The sequence below is a fragment of the Netta rufina genome, assembly GCF_964035555.1.
Source record: "Netta rufina genome assembly, chromosome: 35".
Taxonomy (NCBI): Eukaryota; Metazoa; Chordata; class Aves; order Anseriformes; family Anatidae; genus Netta; species Netta rufina.
In genome coordinates this window covers 454,944-473,348 of record NC_140159.1, presented here as the reverse complement: position 1 = coordinate 473,348, position 18,405 = coordinate 454,944, and the positions used below count along the sequence as shown (strand labels likewise).

Below are 18,405 nucleotides of genomic sequence, written 5' to 3'. Positions count from 1 at the left end.
TCACCACGGGCCTCCCCACAGGCCGCAGGGGACTTCTGCTCCATGCCTGGAGCACCTCTCCCCCTCCCCCTCCTTCTTCACTGCCCTTGGCGCCTGCAAGGCTCTTCCTCGCTCCTCTCACTCTCACAGCTGCTGTGTGGCGCAGCGTTTTTTCCCCTGTCTTAAACCTGCTCTCACAGAGGCGCAAAACAACATCGCTTAGTGGCTCAGCTCTGCAAACCAGCGGGGCCCTTCCCAACCACGGGGCAGCTTCCAGATCCTGCTCACAGCAACCACCCGTTTGGCCCCCCGCTCCCAAGCCCTTGCCACGTCAACCCACGCCCCCCTCTCACCTGATTGGTCTGATCCTGCATGAGCCCCGCCCCTCCTCTGGGGCTGGGCCACGCCCCCTGCCGCGGGGCTCTCCCCCCTCCGCTGGAGAGGGGCGTGGCTCAGCGCTCCAAGCACAAGCCCCGCCCCTTCTCCCTCTCCCCACCAATCGCAGCGCTTCCAGGCAGGGGCGGGGCCGCGGTTGGGGGCAATAAAGGGGCTTTTCCCAAGGGGGGGGCAGCCATGTTGTTGACGGAGCGTGGGAGAGTCGTGAGGTGTCGGGGCGGAGGTCTGGGGACCCTTGGGGGGAGGGCTTGAGGGGGAGGGGGCAGGGCTGGGCTGGGGGGTCCTGGAGGCATCTGGGGGGCAGTCTAGGGGCCCTTGGGGGGTTTGGCGGCGCTTTGGGAGGGGTGCTGAAGATGTCTGGGGGTCTCTCAGGGGTTCCGGGGGGGCTGGATGATTTGGGGGAATCTGGGAGGGCCCTGGGGGTTCAGGGGAATCCTGGGGGGGCTGTTGGAGGGGTCCTGGAGGCATTTGGGGGGCCCGAAGGGGCTCTTGGGGGGGGTTGGAGGAGCCATGAGGGGATTCGAGAGGGTCCTGGGGATGCTTTGGGGACACGGAGAGGTTGAGGGGGGGCTGGGTGTTTTGTGCGGGGGCCTGAAGGGGGCCTAGGAGGAGTTGGGGCGCAGTTGGGGAGGTCCTGGGGGTGTTTAGGGGCGCTCTGGAAGATGGTTGGGTGGCCAGGGGGTGTTTGGGGGGAGCCCTGAGGGGTTTTGGGTGGGGGTCTGAATTGTTGGGGGGCCCCTGGGGGTTTTTGGGGGTACCTTTTGGGGGTCCCCAGGCTCCGGAGGCGCCTCAGGCTTCCCGCCCTCGCTGAGGCGGCAGCTCTCAGCCAATCAAGGTGCGGGTGCTGCCCGCCCCGCTTCCTGAGTGGCTGCCACTTCCCGCCTCCAGCCATCAGCAGCCAATCAGGGGCGAGGGTTTTCCCGCCCATCGCCCCCTCCGTCGCTTTCCCTCCTCTCCCAAATGGCGGCGCTCACGGGCCGCGGCTGAGGCGCTGAAGAGCCGCCGCCGCCTCGTCCAGGCGTCGCAGCCCTGCTGCAGCCTCCCCGGCCGGCCCAGTAACCCGTTTTCCCCCGTTTTTGGCCTTTTTCTGCCGGTGTTCTTCTTTGCTTTGGTTGTGGGGCCCAGGGGGCAGCGCTGTGAGCAGAGGCGTCCCCTCACGGAGGCTTTCCCCAGACGCGCGGCCGCCATTTTGAGGCCAGAGAGGTGCCGCTGGTTTGCATTTGTATTCCCTTTACGGTTGCCCTCCCCCAGAAATAAGGCCGGGGGTGGTCTCTGGCTGAGGGGGGGCCGCTAAAATGCGTGCAGAAGCCAGCGTTTGGGGAATTGGAAAGCTCTGACAACCCGAATGTGCTGGGTTTGGTTGTGAGCCGCAGGCTGTGGTGCGTGGCTAAGCCCCATTTGTCGTTTTGGTGAGTGAAAAGCTGAGAAAGGCAGAGAGGGAGCGGGTGAGAAAGGAGGTCACATTCTGCTTGGGGTGGTTTTCTTTGCTTTTGCTTGTCCTGGGTAATTTGTGGCTGCATTTGCCGGCTGCCACAGCTGCTCCTCCCCGTGCCCGTGCAGGGCAGCCCCAGCCTTGGGGAGCCAAAAGTTGTGATTGTGGGGGAGGAAAACAGAAACCAAAACCTGTCTCTGCTATCTCCAGCCCTCCGTGTCCATACCCAGCACCAACTCTTCTGGAGCTTTTCCCAGTCAGCAATGAGTGTGTGAGAAACACTCCGTAGCCAATAACTTAGGCTCAGGCCAGGATCTCAGTGAAGTAGCAATTTATTCGCGATTGCAATGGTGGGCGCCCCACAAGCAGGAGAGAGCGCATCTACTAGTTCCAAAACACAGTTTATATACCTTTTGATGGCAGGATGCTCCCCTGTTTCCCCACTGAGTGGGTAATCCAGGTTCACAATCTATCTGATGCTTCACAAACAATGCATGGCCTTCAGTCGCTGGCCTGTTAAATTTCAAATTTCTTTTGACATGTTTACTGCTTGAAGTGGTCATGCTTCTTCACTTATCTGACTTGACACCGTGATTTTCACCTAATTGTCCTGAGGAGTCTGATTGTCTGCATTTTACAAGGTCGCCTGCTAAACTTTCTTATCACTGTAAGCATATCTCAGTACCTCATTCCCTCCTTCTAAACAGTGTAACTCTGCAAAAACACTTCAATTCCCACAAGTGGAAAAGCCCTTTCTTGACCCATTTTGCCTCCACTGAACAGGGCTTTGCTTGGCAGTAGGAATACGTAGAGGAATGTTCAGGATGTGCAACCATTTTCCCTACAAGGGATAGGGGGGTGGGGGAGGTTTCCACGTGCTGCTGGTGGCGTCGGTGTCTTTGCGCCTGGGTTGGCACAGTGACGCTGGGGTTAAAAAGTGATGTTGAAGAACTGCAGCAGGTGAGAGGTTTGTGCTGTGTTGTGTGATTTTGAGGGAAAAACTTTCCAAAAGCCCAGCACGTGGCTGGGTCTGCCCTCAGTGCTGCTGATGGGCTCCCTGGGGGCAGTGGGGAGCTTCTCTGAGTCCTGGGGGTCCCTGGGGACAGCAGGACCCCTGTGTGGTGGTGGCAGGACGTGGTGTCTGCCCCCAGTTCTGGGCCCGTTCCTGCCCCAGACCATGGGTGAGTGTCCTGAGGTCCCTGTGCGTGGTGTCCCAGCCCACCTGGGTCCCTCGAGGGCTGCACTGCCCTGGTGTGTCAGCAGTTTGGGGTCATCCAACTGGGAGGTGCTGGGGGAAGCTGTGGTCGCTGGAGCCGTTGGGGTGGGTGACACAGCTGTGCTGTGGCCAGGCAGGGTGACAGTGTCGCCAGCGTCACCAGGCGCTGGTCCCACCTCAGCTGTGCTCCCGGACACCTCCCAGCCTGCAGGTCCCTGGGTTCGGGTTTAGGGTTAGGGTAGAGGTTAGTGCTAGGGGTAGTGGTTTGGGAAGGGGGTTGAGGGGCAAAGTTCTGGGTTGGGGATTATGGTTTGTGATTATTTCTTCGGGATTTAGAGTTGGAGTGCAAGAACACGGGTTAAGTTTGGGGTTTATGCATGGGGTTAAGTGTTAGGGTGAAAGGCTTGAGTTCTGTTTTGGCATTGAGGGATGGCAGGTATCCTTAGGGGAGGGGTTAGAAGGTGTAGGATTGGGTTTTTGGTTGAGATTATGGGTAGGGCTTCCTGTTGGAGGTTAAGGTTTATGGTTTGGGTTTAGGCATGTTTTTTGGATTTGGGGTTGTTATTTTGAGTTTGGCCTCTGGGTTAGCAGTTAGGGTTGAGGGACAGTAGGGACTGGGACAGTTAAGAACGAAACGTGACGGGTGAGCTCATAGAAGGAACCATTCTGGCACTGGAGCCAGCTGGCTCAAGTTCGCGCTGGTGAACTTGATACGGAGCCATTTTGCCCCCTCTGCCCCCCAGGGGAAATCTTAGGTTGACTTCTTAAATGTTTTGCAGCCTGGAAGTTGTCCCCAGAAGGTAGACACGCGCACACCCCCCCCAAAACCAGATGCCCATCTCCTCCGTGGTGCTGAGGCAGCAGCACGTGGAGAGCAAGAGACTGGGCTCCGGTCCTTCAGCCATGGTTCAGGTAAGCCAGCTCTAAACAGCCCTTTCCTATTTCCTAGAGGAAAGAGCCTGTTTCGTCCTTCTCTCCCATCGCTTGGTGTCTGAGCAAATTGCTCCCACTCTGCTCTCCCAAAGTGGCCAGCAGTGAGAACAGGAGGGAGGGAGGGCTGAGAGGGTGTCAAGATGAGAACATCCTTGCTCCATCTCTCAGAGCAGGGAAGCACCAGGACGAGGCAGGAGGGGAGGGGGCACTGCCACGGCAGAAGGGGAGAAGCCAGCACAGAGGAAGAGCTTTTCCAGGAGAACTGAGGGGGGAGAAACAGAGCTCCTCCAGCAGCTGCTGCTCCTCGTCCTCCCCTGCACCAAGAGGTGCTTGAGAGAGCCTTCTGCCACTGGGATGAGGATGTGGGGGGAGTCGAGGCAAAATGAAGACAGGAGGCCTCAGGGGGAGCGTTAAGAAAGCCCCCTGGAAATAGGCGAGGAAAAGATTTGTGCCCTCAACTCTGCCACTTCCCTCGGGGCTGATGAGGAAAAAGCACTCACCAGCAAGGGTGCAGAGGGCTGCGAAAACACAGTCAAGAAACAGAGCAAAAAGAAATACGAGCAGGTCCGGGGAAAAAATACAGAGAGAAATGTCGAGGGAAGACGGAAAGCTAAGTAAGGTTAGAGGGTTAGCAGCAAGCATTAGCTGATTCTTTGCTGGGAGTTTCAGATGCGGGGCTCAGGGGCAGAAGCATTCAGTACTTGGACTAAGCTGACCATCAAAGCCTGCAATTTGCCATCAAAAGCCACCGATGAGCATTTACCCAAACAAGGCTAGCCATCAGAAGTTGAAATTCTCGAGCAATAGAATCCCCCTCAAACCCAAGTGAGTCTGAAGTGCCGCAATTGCTGTACAGAATTTTACTTGACAAGCAGAAGCACTTGGAAAAATCATTTTAACTTGCAGGTTCCGTTGTGAAAGCGCAGCCCAGCAGGATGGAAATGGTGCTGTCTTTTTCTCCCCAGCTGCCGTCGCATCCTCTCCTTTCCCCTCCAGGGATGTGCAGGTTTTCTCCACGTTGCTCTGAGGGCAGCTTCCCAGCTCTTGTCCCAGCAAGGGGAGGTTCCTGGCCATGGAGGCCGTGGAGAAGGTCCCTCAGCTGGAAACATCATCGTGTTTCCTCCACTGTCTCGCCGTCCACTGTCAGATGGATTTCTGTGAAGGGAGTGAGACTCTGAGCAAAAACTGCTACAGGTTTTTGGGGCTCTTTGCCCACACGTGGACCCCGTGGATGGCTTCAGGTCCCGCCGTTTCCCTCCCTCTGCTCACCCCATCCCCAGACCCGGCCAGCAGCAGGGTTCAGCTCTGCCAGGCCCACCCACAAAGCCCCTCTCTTCCCACCCGGCCTGGAAACCAGCACCCAGCTGCAAACACACACTCTCCTCTCGGGCCAAGAGCAGCCTCCTGCTTCGTTAGGCCTTCTAAATGCTGCCAAATAACGTGTGTCTGCATGTGTGTGCCTGGTGTGCCTGTGTGGCAACAGAAGGGAGCTTGAGGGACTTGAGGCTAGCCATGGAGGAGCCGAAGGTTCTGCTTGGATCGAGCCAAGCCCCGGCTCAAAACTGAGATCTCGTTGGAGAGGCCCCACTGTCCCCAGAACTACTTGCCTCCAAGGCTTGAGCCCCCAAAGGAACAGGGATGTGGATCACGCACCTCTTTTGCCACCTTTGACGGCGTTCTTGCAGCTCCGAGCAATCAAAGCTCGGGTCACCTTGGACTGGGCGGCGGCATCGGGAGCCTGGGTTTGAGCTCTGGCAGATGAGGATGCTCAGTGCTGGCCCCCTGGTCCGTCGGTGTTCCACCAATAGAGGTTTCGCTGGGCTCCTTGGGTGGTCTGGCTCTGATAGGATAAGGGCACAGCTCCAAGGACAAAGGTTTGAACTTTGGCATTTTCTGCTTCTTGGGCGGACTGGCTCTTTTTTGCCTTTGGCAATGGCGTGCGGGGCCTGAAGAGGAGCTTCGGTGGTTGATGTTGAGCAGAGCTGGCCTCCTGGTGCATGTCTGTCCCAGTGGTAGAGGCATCGCTGGGCTCCTTGGGCAGGCTGGCTCTCTTACCTACGGGCAGCGGCGTTGAGAGCCTGGGCAGGAGCTTTGCTTCTTGAAGTTGCGCAGAGCTGGCCCCCTGGTGTATCTGTGTCCCAGAAACAGAGGGGTCGCTGGGCTCTTTGGGCAGGCTGGCACTCACACATACAGCGCACGGTGACGGGAGCCTGGGTTTGAGCTTTGGCATTTGCAGTTTTGAAGAGCTGGCCCCCTGGTCCGTCTGTCCCAGTAGTAGCGGTGTCGTCGCTGGGCTCCTGAATTATGCTGCCCTCCGAGCTCGGCAGGGACAGCATGGACACGATGGGTGTTTCTAGCAGGCCTGGGGCTTTCTGAGATTCGGGGCACTTCACTCGCTCCGTCTCCGGCAGGGCGTCCAGGCTGGATAGCTTCCTGACTTCAGGAGGGGCTTTTGCTGCTTTTTGGCCCTTGCTCTCCTGACGTTTTCCACATCTTTCAGCCTTTGCCCGGCCCTGGTCTTGCACCGGTTGCTGTTTTGGGCTCTTGTTTCGATTTCCTCCTGGGCTCTGTTTTGGGCGCAGTTCCTGTCTGCAGCTGGTTGCGCAAAAGCTCCTTTATGGCAGGAGGCAGCTTGGGCATCAGCGGCAGCCTGCCGAAAGGACAGAGCCAAAAGAATTCCTCCACCTGCACGACAGGAAGGGTGGCAGTTCAGGCCGTTTCTCTGGAATCGGCAAGGAGAGATGTCAGCAGAACATTTCCATGACTCTGCTGTACCCGGGACACGCTGGGTGCTGAGGCCTCCTCCTGCGCTGTCCCAGGGGCCACTGTGCTCCCCTCCCAGCCTCCATCTGCAGGGGCCTCGGCCCTCCTTGGCACCAGCCTCAGCCGGCTCAATCTTAGGCCGTGACGTGGTTTGGGGGCCAAGTTCTGGCAGAGAGGAGCTGGGTACAGCCAATTTGGGGTGTTTTGGATCCCTGACCTCCTGCAGCACCCAGGGACAGGCACCTTGGGCACCTCACATACCAGGGCTCCATTTTGGAAGCCCGGAGACAAGAGGCTGTGCTGAGCTGGCATGAAGCTGTGGCACAAGAGGAGCCAGCAGCTGCTTTATATCTCTCACCTTGGCTGGAAGACGACAACACAGCCCGTTCCTTCTCCTGCCTGTCATCCCTGCGGGCCTTGAGACGCTCCCCGGGTGATAGCTGGGGCGCTTTGTCCATTATATAGCTGGCAAAAGAAGAGATCGGCGTGACCCAGGGCACCACCACTCCCCACGCTCACCTGCTCACGGACACATTTGGCAAGGAGCAAACGCTACCGAGCCCGAGCAGCGGCCACAGCCACAAACATACTCACTCGGGGAAGATGATGACACGGCCAGAGAAGGTCAGGGAGGCCACAGCTGACACCCGGGACACCACCATGTCCATCAGCTGGGGGACCTGCAGGGGAGGAGCAAGGAGATGGCAAATGTCCTCTGCCTGGCCTCCACTAGGTCCTGAAGGAGCCCAGGGCAGTGGGAGCCGGCAGGATCGCAGCTCTTGGCCACCCCAAGAGGCTGGCCAAGAGCTCCAAGCCAAGAGGTCTTGCTGGGCCAAGGGCAAGCATTGCTGCTGCCCCTGTGTGAGGCTGCCCAGGCTGTGGGGAAAACAAAGCCCTCACCTTGAAAAGAGCCTTCTGAAGGCTCCCCTGTTCTGACAGGCTCTCCAAGAAGTCGTAATAGAACTTGATTTCCACCCTCGTGCCTTCGATGAGGAGCACCCCAATGTCCTTCAGCACGAGAGCGATGTTCTCCCCATTCCCCAGGCTGCGAGAGATGAGGGACGTGGTGCCTTGGATGCAGCTCTCCACCTTCTTCCAGGACACGGAGGCAGCTGCAGCCACCTCAGGGAGATGGAGGGGCTCCAGCTCCTTATGGCCTGGAAAACGACACGAGAGGGATGGAGTCGGTCACCAGTGGCCCTTCCCCGCGTGTTCCCCAGTGCTGCTCATGGCAGTCGTCACCCAGAAAGGCTTCGGTTTGGGACCTGCTCCGTGCAGGCAGTGCTTTGCTTCTGAGAAGCACCTGAGATCCATGCAGCAAGGGATTCCTGCACCCTCTTACCTGGCAGGTACTCCTTGTCGGCTGTGAGGCTGTGGGCAACGATGAGGTTCCTGGCCAGGTGGAACGTGGGCCACTGCACCGTAAGGGACTTGTTCCCAACCTCGACCCGTTTAGAAACAACGGCAAAGCAGCCAAGAGTGGGAATTCGGACGCCCTGCAAGTGGCAGAGAACGGAAGGGCCGAAAGTTAAGGATCAGCCGGAGGTGGTCTCATCCAGGAACGGTGCTTCGGGCCCTGCTGTGCACTTCCCGCTGTTGGGAGCCAGGCTGAGGGGACCCAGGGGCTTCCAGCAACTGGGGTCAGCCCTGAGATACCACACCAACCTACCAGAAGCAACACCGCACTTGTGCGATACCTATTGGTCTCTTGGTGGGGCCTTTTGGGGTGAGTTTCCTGCTTTTGGGGTGGGGAACAAGGGCGACGTAGGTGCCAACCCACCTGGCGCAGCTGGAGGTGCTCCCGGATGTAGGCTGACACAGCATCCCAGATAGAAGATCGCTCTGGAAGGCAAGGAAAATCAGGTCACATGCTGCTTCTGGTGGCTGCCAGCCTTCCAGCACCCCCACCCCCGTGTTTTGGTGGCAGAGGAAAAGAGCCGTCACATCTCCGTCCCCAAACGGAGACCCCCCGAGTTGACCACAGAGCCAGGTCCTCCCCACAGAAAGCCCCAGACGGGGGTCAGCCGCGCTCCTGTAGTGCTGGGGGTGCTCGCACCTTGGTCAGTGACACCTCATATCGCAGAGACGTGCTCCATCGCACTGTTATCCCAGCAGTCTAACGTGGTCCACCTGGTGCGAGCAGGTTGCTCCTTGCTGGCATCAGCCACCTGGGAGCTCCTCCTGCCCGAACGTCTCGGTACCGCTGGCGCAGGACCCATCGCGCAGCCTCTTGTCGATGGTCGTGTCACGGTGACATCGTGGTGACACGGGCAGTGCTGGCTGCTGCCCGCGGTGACGGCGGCACCAACAGGCTGCTGCCTGCCCAGGCACCTCTGTGCTGGGGGGAGGACATCAAAGAGTTGGTGGAATCGGAGTAGTCGCGGAATCGAGTCCTGAAATTGGAGAAATTGGAATCATAGGAATAGAGTCGCGGAATGGTAGAAATGGCAGAACAGGAGAAATCCCAGAATCAGAGAAATCAGAGCAGACTCAGAAGTGGAATCGTAGGTGGAGGGAGATTGGTGGGACCTGAGGGGGGGAGGGCGTGGAGCCATGGGGGACACTGGGACATATGGGACTGGGGGGACATTTGGACACGGAGGGGACGTGGGTTGGGGGGAAATGGGGACACAGGGGGGACATGGGGGGGACTTGGGGCTGGGGTGGGACATGGGATTTGGGGATGCCTAGATGTGGTAGTGTCCTGGTTTCAGTTAGCACAGAATTAATTTTCTTCCTAGTAGCTGGTGGAATGCTGTGTTTTGGCTTAGAATGAGAAGAGTGCTGATAACACCCCGATGCTTTAATTGTTGCAGAGCAGTGCTTATACTAAGCCAAGGACATCTCAGCCTTTGCTCTGTCCTGCCAACGGGCAGGCTGGGGGGTGCAGTAAGAGCTGGGAGGGGACAGACCCAGGACAGGTGACCCAAACTAGCCAAAGGGGTATTCCATACCATCTGACGTCATGCTAAACAATATATAGGGGTGGCTAGCCGGGGGGAGGGGGCCGGACTGCTCGGGGTTAGGCTGGGCATCGGTCAGCGGGTGGTGAGCAATTGCATTGTGCATCACTTGTTTGTACATACTATTATTACTTTCGTATTATCCCCATTGTATCATCATTATTATTATTGTTATTATTATTTTTGTTATTTTTTTTTTCCTGTCTTATTAAACTGTCTTTATCTCAACTCACGGGCTTCACTTTCCATTTCTCTCCCCCGTCCCAGAGAGGGAGGGGGGAGGGTGAGCGAACGGCTGCGTGGTGTTTAGCTGCCGGTCGGGTTAAACCACGACAGGTAGGGACAGCGGGGGCTCGAGGGGACATGGAGGGGACGTATGGGAGTGGGGCGACATGGGGGGACATTGGGACATATGGGACTGGGGGAACGTGGGGTGTTTTGGTGGAGGGAGGTCTGCAGGAGGTCTTTGGGTTGTTTGGGGAGGCTTGCGGGGGGGCTTGAGAGGATTGGGGACTCCTGGTGGATTGTGGGGGGGAGCTGAGGGGGCCCTGGCAGGTTTCTGGAGGGAGTTTGGGGGTGCAGGGGGGTGTTATGGGTGTCTGGGGGGGTGGAGACTCTGGTGAAGGGTTGGGGGGGATGGGGTGGCCGGGGGGTGTTTGGCGGGGCTCTGGAGGATTTTCTTGTGGGGGTGTTGTGGATGGGGACTTGAGGTGTTGGGGGGAACCCTGAGGGTGTTTGGGCGGAATCGGGGGGGCTGAGTCAGTTGTTTTCCAAGCCGCAGGAATGCCGACTTGGCTCAAGTTAGCTCAAGTTTCAGCAGAACTGAAGGGCGACAGACAGCGTGATGTTTCAATTAACAAGATGCTTCAAGAGAAGAGAGGGTCGACAGATCACAAGATGTCGTCTATTTTGTCCTCGTTATTATAACCACAAGATTTACTCTATCCTAAAGTGAGTTTATACAATGGCATTCCCCCCTTTTCTGGACAATCTAGCAAATTTTCGTATTAACTAAAAGAATTTATCTTCCCGGTCTTTATGATATGTTCCCCGTAGCTTGCCATGCACGTTTGTGGAGGAAGCTAACATGGACATGCGTTGTAACAACTTCCAATTCCGAACAAGCAATACAAAAGACAGTATTAAACTTCTACCAACTAATAGGAATAAAACAATACTTGGGTGTCTCGAGGTGTTCAAAATCCCAGTTGCAGTTGGCGACCATCCAGAGTGTATCCCATCAGTTGTGATTTGGGTCTTGTTTTACTCTCTGCAAAACTCTGCTTACTTCCTTTGTCTCATGATGGCCGGTGATTAGAGTCTTCTCTCCATTTTCCTGAATGCCTTTTAAAATTTTAGTAACTTACGATCCATTGTGTTGTTAGACTTGATCAGCTGGTGGGATACCCCTGGTGCCAAATAGAGAAAGTCACACCCAACGGTTCTGACAGTTACAAAGACAAAAGTTAGCGTGAGTTTTGCTACGGAGAGTTCTGTTCTCCTTATCTACTACAAAATCACAAGCAGTTCTTAAACACACATAGACTTGGCCAATATACACAAGCACATTCTGGCACTGGAGCCACAGCCCCAGCGCTGGCGAACTTGATACGGAGCCATCTTGCGCCCTCTGCCCCCCAGGGGAAATCTTAGGTTGACTTTTTAAATGTTTTGCAGCCTCGAAGTTGTCCCCAGAAGGTAGACACGCGCACACACCCCCAAAACCAGATGCCCATCTCCTCCGTGGTGCTGAGGCAGCAGCACGTGGAGAGCAAGAGACTTGGCTCCAGTCCTTCAGCGATGGTTCAGGTAAGCCAGCTCTAAACACCCCTTTCCTATTTCCTGGAGGAAAGAGCCTATTTCGTCCTTCTCTCCCATCGCTTGGTGTCTGAGCGAATTGCTCCCACTCTGCTCTCCCATCAAAAGTTGAAATTCTTGAGCAATAGAATCCCCCTCAAACCCAAGTGATTCTGAAGTGCCGCAATTGCTGTACAGAATTTTACTTGACAAGCAGAAGCACTTGGAAAAATCATTTTAACTTGCAGGTTCCATTGTGAAAGCGCAGCCCAGCAGGATGGAAATGGTGCTGTCTTTTTCTCCCCAGCTGCCGTCGCATCCTCTCGTTTCCCCTCCAGGGATGTGCAGGTTTTCTCCACGTTGCTCTGAGGGCAGCTTCCCAGCTCTTGTCCCAGCCAGGGGAGGTTCCTGGCCATGGAGGCCGTGGAGAAGGTCCCTCAGCTGGAAACATCGTCGTGTTTTCCTCCATTGTCTCGCCGTCCGCTGTCAGATGGATTTCTGTGAAGGGAGTGAGACTCTGAGCAAAAACTGCTACAGGTTTTTGGGGCTCTTTGCCCACACGCGGACCCCGTGGATGGCTTCAGGTCCCGCCGTTTCCCTCCCTGGGTTTGAGCTTTGGCAGCTGATGCACAGAGCTGGCCCCCTGGTGTGTCGGTGTCCCAGTAGTAGAGGCATCGCCTGGCTCCTTGGGTGGTTTGGCTCTAATACCTATAGGCAACAGCGTGTATAGGGCCTGGGTAGGAGCTTTTGTGGTTGAAGATGTACACAGCTGGCCCCTTGGGCGGTCTGTGTCCCAGAAGTAGAGGGGTCGCTGGGCTCCTTTGGCAGGCTGGCGCTCATACCTATAGGCAACGGTGTGAAGAGCCTGTGTATGAGCTTTGGTGGTTGAAGATGAGCAGACGTGGCCCCTTTGTGTCGCAGAAGTCAAGGGGTCGCTGGGTGCCTTGGGCAGGCTGGCTCTAATACCTACAGGGCAGGGCGCCGGGAGCCTGGGTTTGAGCTTCGCCATTTCGCCATTGGAAGAGCTGGCCCCCTGGTGTGTCACTGTCCCAGAAGCAGAGGGGTCCTTGGAATTGGATGCTTCCTCCAGAAGAGATCGGCGTGACCCAGGGCACCACCACTCCCCCCGATCTCACAGAGACACTTTGACGTTGCCATAGAGTCACTGTCCTTAAGGACCATCTTGGGAAGTGGGCGACAAAGAAGCCCAGGCCTCGATGGGAAGCAGGCGTTGCTTCCCATCCACCTCCCTGGCTGGGCACTCATGGGTGCAAGGGCAAATGCTACCGAGCCCGAGTAGCGGCCACAGCCGCAAAGATGCTCACTCGGGGAAGGTGGTGACACAGTCAGAGAAGGTCAGGGAGGCCACGGCTGACACCTGGGACACCACCATGTCCATCAGCTGGGGGACCTGCAGGGGATGAGCATGGAGATGGCAAATGTCCTCTGCCTGGCCTCCACTAGGTCCTGGAGGAGCCCAGGGCAGCGGGAGCCAGCAGGACCGCAGCTCTTGGCCACCCCAAGAGGCTGGCCAGGAGCTCCAACCCAAGAGGTTGGAATCTGAACCCTCTGACGACGTTCTTGCAGCTCCGGGCAATCAAAGCTCGGGTCACCGTGGATGGGGTGATGGCGTCGGTAGCCTGGGTTTGAGCTTTGGCATTTCGCCATTGCAAGAGCTGGCCCCCTGGTCTGTCAGGGTCCCAGTAGCAGAGGCGTCGCTGGGCTCCTTTGTTGCTTTCATTGGCAGTGGCGACCTGGTTCAGGAACGGCACGGCGACCAACCGCAGGCCGCTCGGGCCATCAGCTCACGGACGCCAATGTGGTCGATGGCAAATGGCGTTTATTGCTGAGTTGCACAGTGTTATATAGCTTGGGTTCACAACGACACTTGCGTCTGCTTCCATCATAAACTACACGCTATTGCCTATGAAGGGAGGGGCTCTAGCTTTCCGTACAGCACGATATCTTTGGGCTGCCAGACCCTAACTACCTACATTTCCCCCTTCCCTATGTGTAACTAAATTAGCTTAAATATAACAATCAAAAAAACTCTGCTCCTGTCTTAGTTCTATGCTTTACAACAATCTTAGGACATAGACATCGTAACTTGAATAAAAAGCATAAGGCACAATGAACAGGAGAAAACTAGGGGGTAACTGGTCATAATGGGGTGTAACTTGGGATAACTGGGGATAACACTGAGTAAATACACTCTGAGCAGTTGCTGGTGTTCTGCCAACATGATGTTAACTTTCTCTAGCTGGCTTTTAACAAAGGACACAAGCGTGTTTAGTATACAAGGTCCAAAGATCAGTGTTAGGATCATTGCGATCGGCCCTACTAAGGCAGATATCAGGGGGGTTAACCACGGTGAATGGTTAAACCATGATTCAAACCATCCTTGTTGGGCTTGTCTTGTCACTGGGGTATACGGATTACGGGGTCGTCCGATGATCCTGTCCTGTGAACAGAAACTCCCAGTTTTCCTTAGTTTTATTCTGAAGGTGTGGTTTGATGGGCTTAAGCGGACGCCATTTGATTCTGCCGTCTTTTCTGACTGCAGCATGCCCTCGCCCTGTCAGACCTGATTTCCACCCTTGTTATATATGGAGTGGTAATTCATGTCAGAAAAATGGTTGATATTAATAAAGAAGGGGGAGATTTGGGAATGTTTAGAGGAAACAAGGGTGATTGAGGCGACGCCCTGCTGTTTGGGGTTGCTTGTTTTCTCCACTGTTAAGGCACGGAAGTTGCTGGGGGGGTTGCTGGTTAGAACTGTTAACATTTATTGTTGAATGTTATATGATACTAATATTATTAGTGTGATTTCAAGGGTTAACGGAACGTGGGAAAAGCAATCCCGTTTTGTTGCTTTCGGGAACCTTGTGGTGGGCAGAGCATGTGCAGAAGAAGAGGAGACAGTCGAAGCCGCTCCTGCAGTCTGGAACAAAAGGTTGCTAATGGTGATGGGGAAACCGTGAGCCTTTCACCCACAAGGACCACCACAAAGAGAATTCTAACATGAAGCGGGGATAGGATATCCATATGTATAGGCATACTGGGGTTTCTTGTAAAGATGTAACAGCGATGTCCTCTATAGATTTGGGAAGTTCAACGGGTGGGTGTTGGTAGAGCATAGACTCCCCGTGCACCCAGCGCTGTTTACTTGCCTTTTATAAATACTCTTTTATGTTACTAAATTCAGAGTTGAGACTTCATTTATAACAAATTGGTGACCCCGACGTGATCTTGGACTTTGGATCTGCGACCGGTAAAGGGAGGTGCCCCACCTAGTGGCCCTTGCCGATAGCGGCGCTAGAGTTCAACAAGATTTTGAACATAAGAGGCAAGTAAAAAAAAAAAAAATAAATAAATAAAAAAAAAGAGCTCTCCATCAGTGACCCGTAATCTTGCGCGCGAAGACCCGAACAAAGAGGATTTGTGAGTATACCGTTCGGTTGGGTGGGATTCGGCTGTGTGACTGTGTAAGGGTTTGTCTGAGATGGAACTCAGTTCCGAAGCGAGTGCGGAGGTCTTCTAAGCACGGTTCTGATCTCCCGCGAGGGACTCGGCCGGTGAAGGACCGAAGCGATCGGTCCAGGAATTCGTGGGTGGGTTAACCACTTGCAAGACACCTCTACACAAACACAGCTAGGGATTCAGAACCTCTTTAAGGTTTCCAGGGATTTGGAACTTATTTGAAGCTTCCAGGGATTCGGAACCTCTTAGAGGATTCCAGGGATTCGGAACCTCTGAGAGGGTTCCAGGGATTCAGAACTTACTTGAAGGTTCCAGGATGGGTCTGGGGGAAAGTAGATTCTCTGACCTGGGAGACTCAGAGAGCCCATTAGGGACAATGTTAATATATTGGGATGTTTGGGAATGGAGGAAAGGAAAAAATAAAGAGAAAATGGCTCAATTTTGTGTGATAAAATGGCCAAAGGAACCTTTAAGGCCGCATGTTTTTTGGCCAGTTTTTGGATCCTTTGAGGATTGGGTATGTCAGGCATTAAACCGCCATGTTAACTCCAAGGAGCCTTTTAACCAAGAAGAAAGCGATGATGCGGCTCTATGGGTAGGAGCCTCAAACGCATTTCCCCCAAAACAAATATTCGCTTTAAATACAAGAACCGACAGGGGAAAGGAAGAATGGGAACCTCTGGATAATATACCCCCTCCCTGTTCATGGCAACCAGAACCGCCACGTTTTGAAAGTCAATTGCCCGCGGCCCCTGTTCTCTATCCCTCTCCTCCTGCACAAAGGACTAGAAGTAAGATACGGGCCACAGAAAGGGAGGAAAGTGAAACGGGAGGCTGGACTGATGATGTAGGAGGCCTTTGCCCTTTGAGGGAGGTAGCCCTTGGGGGGACCCAGGGGGGAATAGGGTTTGTAGTGGTTCCTTTGAAGACGTCGGATGTAAGAAATTTTAAGAAGGAAATGGGAAACCTTTTAGATGAGCCTTTAGGAGTTGCCGAAAGATTGGACCAGTTCCTAGGTCCAAACACGTAGACCTGGGAAGAAATGCAGTCCAGATTAGGAATCCTCTTCACTAGAGAAGAAAGAGGAATGATCAGGCAAGCAGGAATGAGACTGTGGGAAAGACAAAACCAGGGAGGTCCTCCAGGGGATGTGAAATGGCCAAATACCAACCCTAAGTGGGATCATCAGGCTGCTCAGGGGAGGCAAAATATGAGGGAGCTTAGGACCATAATGCTACAAGGGATAAAGGAATCGGTTCCAAGGGGACAAAATATAAATAAAGCTTTTAATGAGTGTCAGTGCAGAGACGAATCTCCAACGGAAGGGTTAGACAGGCTGAGAAAAAGCCTTCAGATGTACTCGGGGATAGATCCTGATTCCCCTGCAGGAGGGGCACTGTTGAGAACCCAGTTTGTAGCAAAATCCTGGGAAGACATCCGAAAGAAATTGGAGAAACTTGATGATTGGCATGAAAAAGGATTAGAAGAATTCTTGAGGGAAGCACAAAAGGTCTATGTGAGGAGAGATGGGGAAAAACAGAAGGGAAAAGCAAATGTTTTTACGGCAGCAATAAGGGAATGTCAAAAACCAAGTGGACAGGAAAGCAGGAAAGGATCAGGAAAAAACCAGGGTGAAAGAGAACCCATGGCTAAATGGAAAGGACAGCAAGATAGAATCCCGATCTGTTACTATTGTGGCAAAAAGGGGCACCTTCAGAGGAACAGTAGGGGGGGAAAAAAAAGAAACAGGATGAAGAAATGTTTAAGGAAGACTAGGGTGTCAGGGGCTCTATCTTTTGGGACCCGAACATCGAATGAGCCCTTGATAAAATCATTAATAGGTCCCCAGAGGGAAGAGGTGTATTTTTTGGTAGATACTGGAGCGGAGAAGTCAACAATTAGAAAATTACCAAAAGGGGTTAAGGAAGGAAAGAGGAATACCATGGTAGTAGGAGCAAAAGGTGAGCCCTTCAAGGTTCCTCTATTGGAAAATATAGAAATAGTTTCTTCTCTGATTCTATGTCTCAGTGACCTATTGCTGATGCCTGAGGCTGAGCACAATCTATTAGGAAGGGACTTACTATTAAGATTAGGGTTGGAAATCAAGAGCCGGGGGGAGAACTAAAAATTCAGCTATATACCCTAACCCAAGAAGATGAGGGAGAAATAGACCCACAAGTATGGCATCAAGAGGGAGATTCAGGAAAATTAGATATGGAACCCTTGGTAGTAGAAGTAGTGGATCCACAACAGCCAATAAGGATTAGGCAATATCCTATCCCATTGGAGGGGAAAAGACTCAAAGCAGTTATAGACAGGTTGCTCCAAAAGGGGATGCTGGAACCGTGTATGTCCCCACAGAATACCCCCATTTTGCCAGTAAAAAAGGCTGATGGATCATACAGGTTGGTTCAGGATCTTAGGGCTGTGAATCAGCGAAGCATAACCAAATTTCCAGTGGTGGCTAACCCATACACTTTAGTAAACCACCTAACACCTCAGCATAAATGGTATAGTGTAATAGATTTGAAGGATGCTTTCTGGGCCTTCCCATTAAGTGAAGGGTCGCGGAATTACTTTGCCTTTGAATGGGAAGACCCCGAAACAGGAAGGCGACAACAGCTTAGATGGACTGTACTTCCTCAGGGATTTACTGAATCGCCAAATTTATTTGGCCAAACCTTAGAAAAATTGTTTCAACTTTTTGAGGTAAAGGGGGAAGTGAAATTGTTGCAATATGTGGATGACCTATTAATAGCTGGGGAGACTGAAAAAGAGACACGGAGGACCACTAAAAGGAAATAGGGTACTTAGGACATTGGCTTAGCCAAGGAAAGAAAAAATTGGATCCTGACAGGGCATCTGGGATTTTAGCCCTGTCATCACCCAAAACAAAGAAGGAAGTGAGGCAACTGCTGGGCCTCTTGGGATATTGTAGGCCCTGGATTGAAGGGTTTAGTGAAAAGGCAAAGTTTTTATATGAAAAATTGGCTGGAGAAAAAAATGAAGTGGAACGAGGCAGATGAGGAAAAGTTGAGGTTGATCAAGAAAACGTTAATAGAAACTCCAGTGCTGAGCCTCCCAGATTTAGAAAGACCCTTTTATTTATTTGTAAATGTTTCTAACCAAACTGCATATGGAGTACTACCTCAAGAATGGGCAGGAATCAAGAAACGTGTGGGATATTGTTCCAAACTATGAGACCCTGTGAGGAGGGGGTGGCCAGTGTGCTTCCAGGCAATTGTGGCTACTGCCTTACTGATTGAGGAAGCTAGAAAAGGCACTTTTCGGGCACCTCTGAAGATATAGACTCCACATAATGTTAGGGGAGTACTCCAGCAAAAGGCTGAGAAATGGTTAACTGATAGTAGGATGCTGAAGTATGAGGCCATCCTGATCCACTCCCCTGATTTAGAACTAAAAGTAACTGCTGCACAGAGTCCTGC

At 53.7% G+C, this 18,405-nt stretch overlaps 2 long non-coding RNA genes across 2 annotated transcripts; both read left to right on the top strand.

Annotated features, from left to right (window-relative positions):
- Nucleotides 1–563: 563 nt before the first annotated feature.
- On the top strand, nucleotides 564–9,213 carry LOC311220605. Its single transcript, XR_014619235.1, has 3 exons — nucleotides 564–598; nucleotides 3,803–3,935; nucleotides 4,863–9,213. It is a non-coding gene; the product is annotated as an uncharacterized lncRNA (long non-coding RNA).
- Nucleotides 9,214–10,453: 1,240 nt separating this feature from the next.
- LOC311220606 lies at nucleotides 10,454–13,451 on the top strand. Its single transcript, XR_014619236.1, has 3 exons — nucleotides 10,454–10,633; nucleotides 11,360–11,491; nucleotides 11,728–13,451. It is a non-coding gene; the product is annotated as an uncharacterized lncRNA (long non-coding RNA).
- The last annotated feature ends 4,954 nt before the right edge of the window (nucleotides 13,452–18,405 follow it).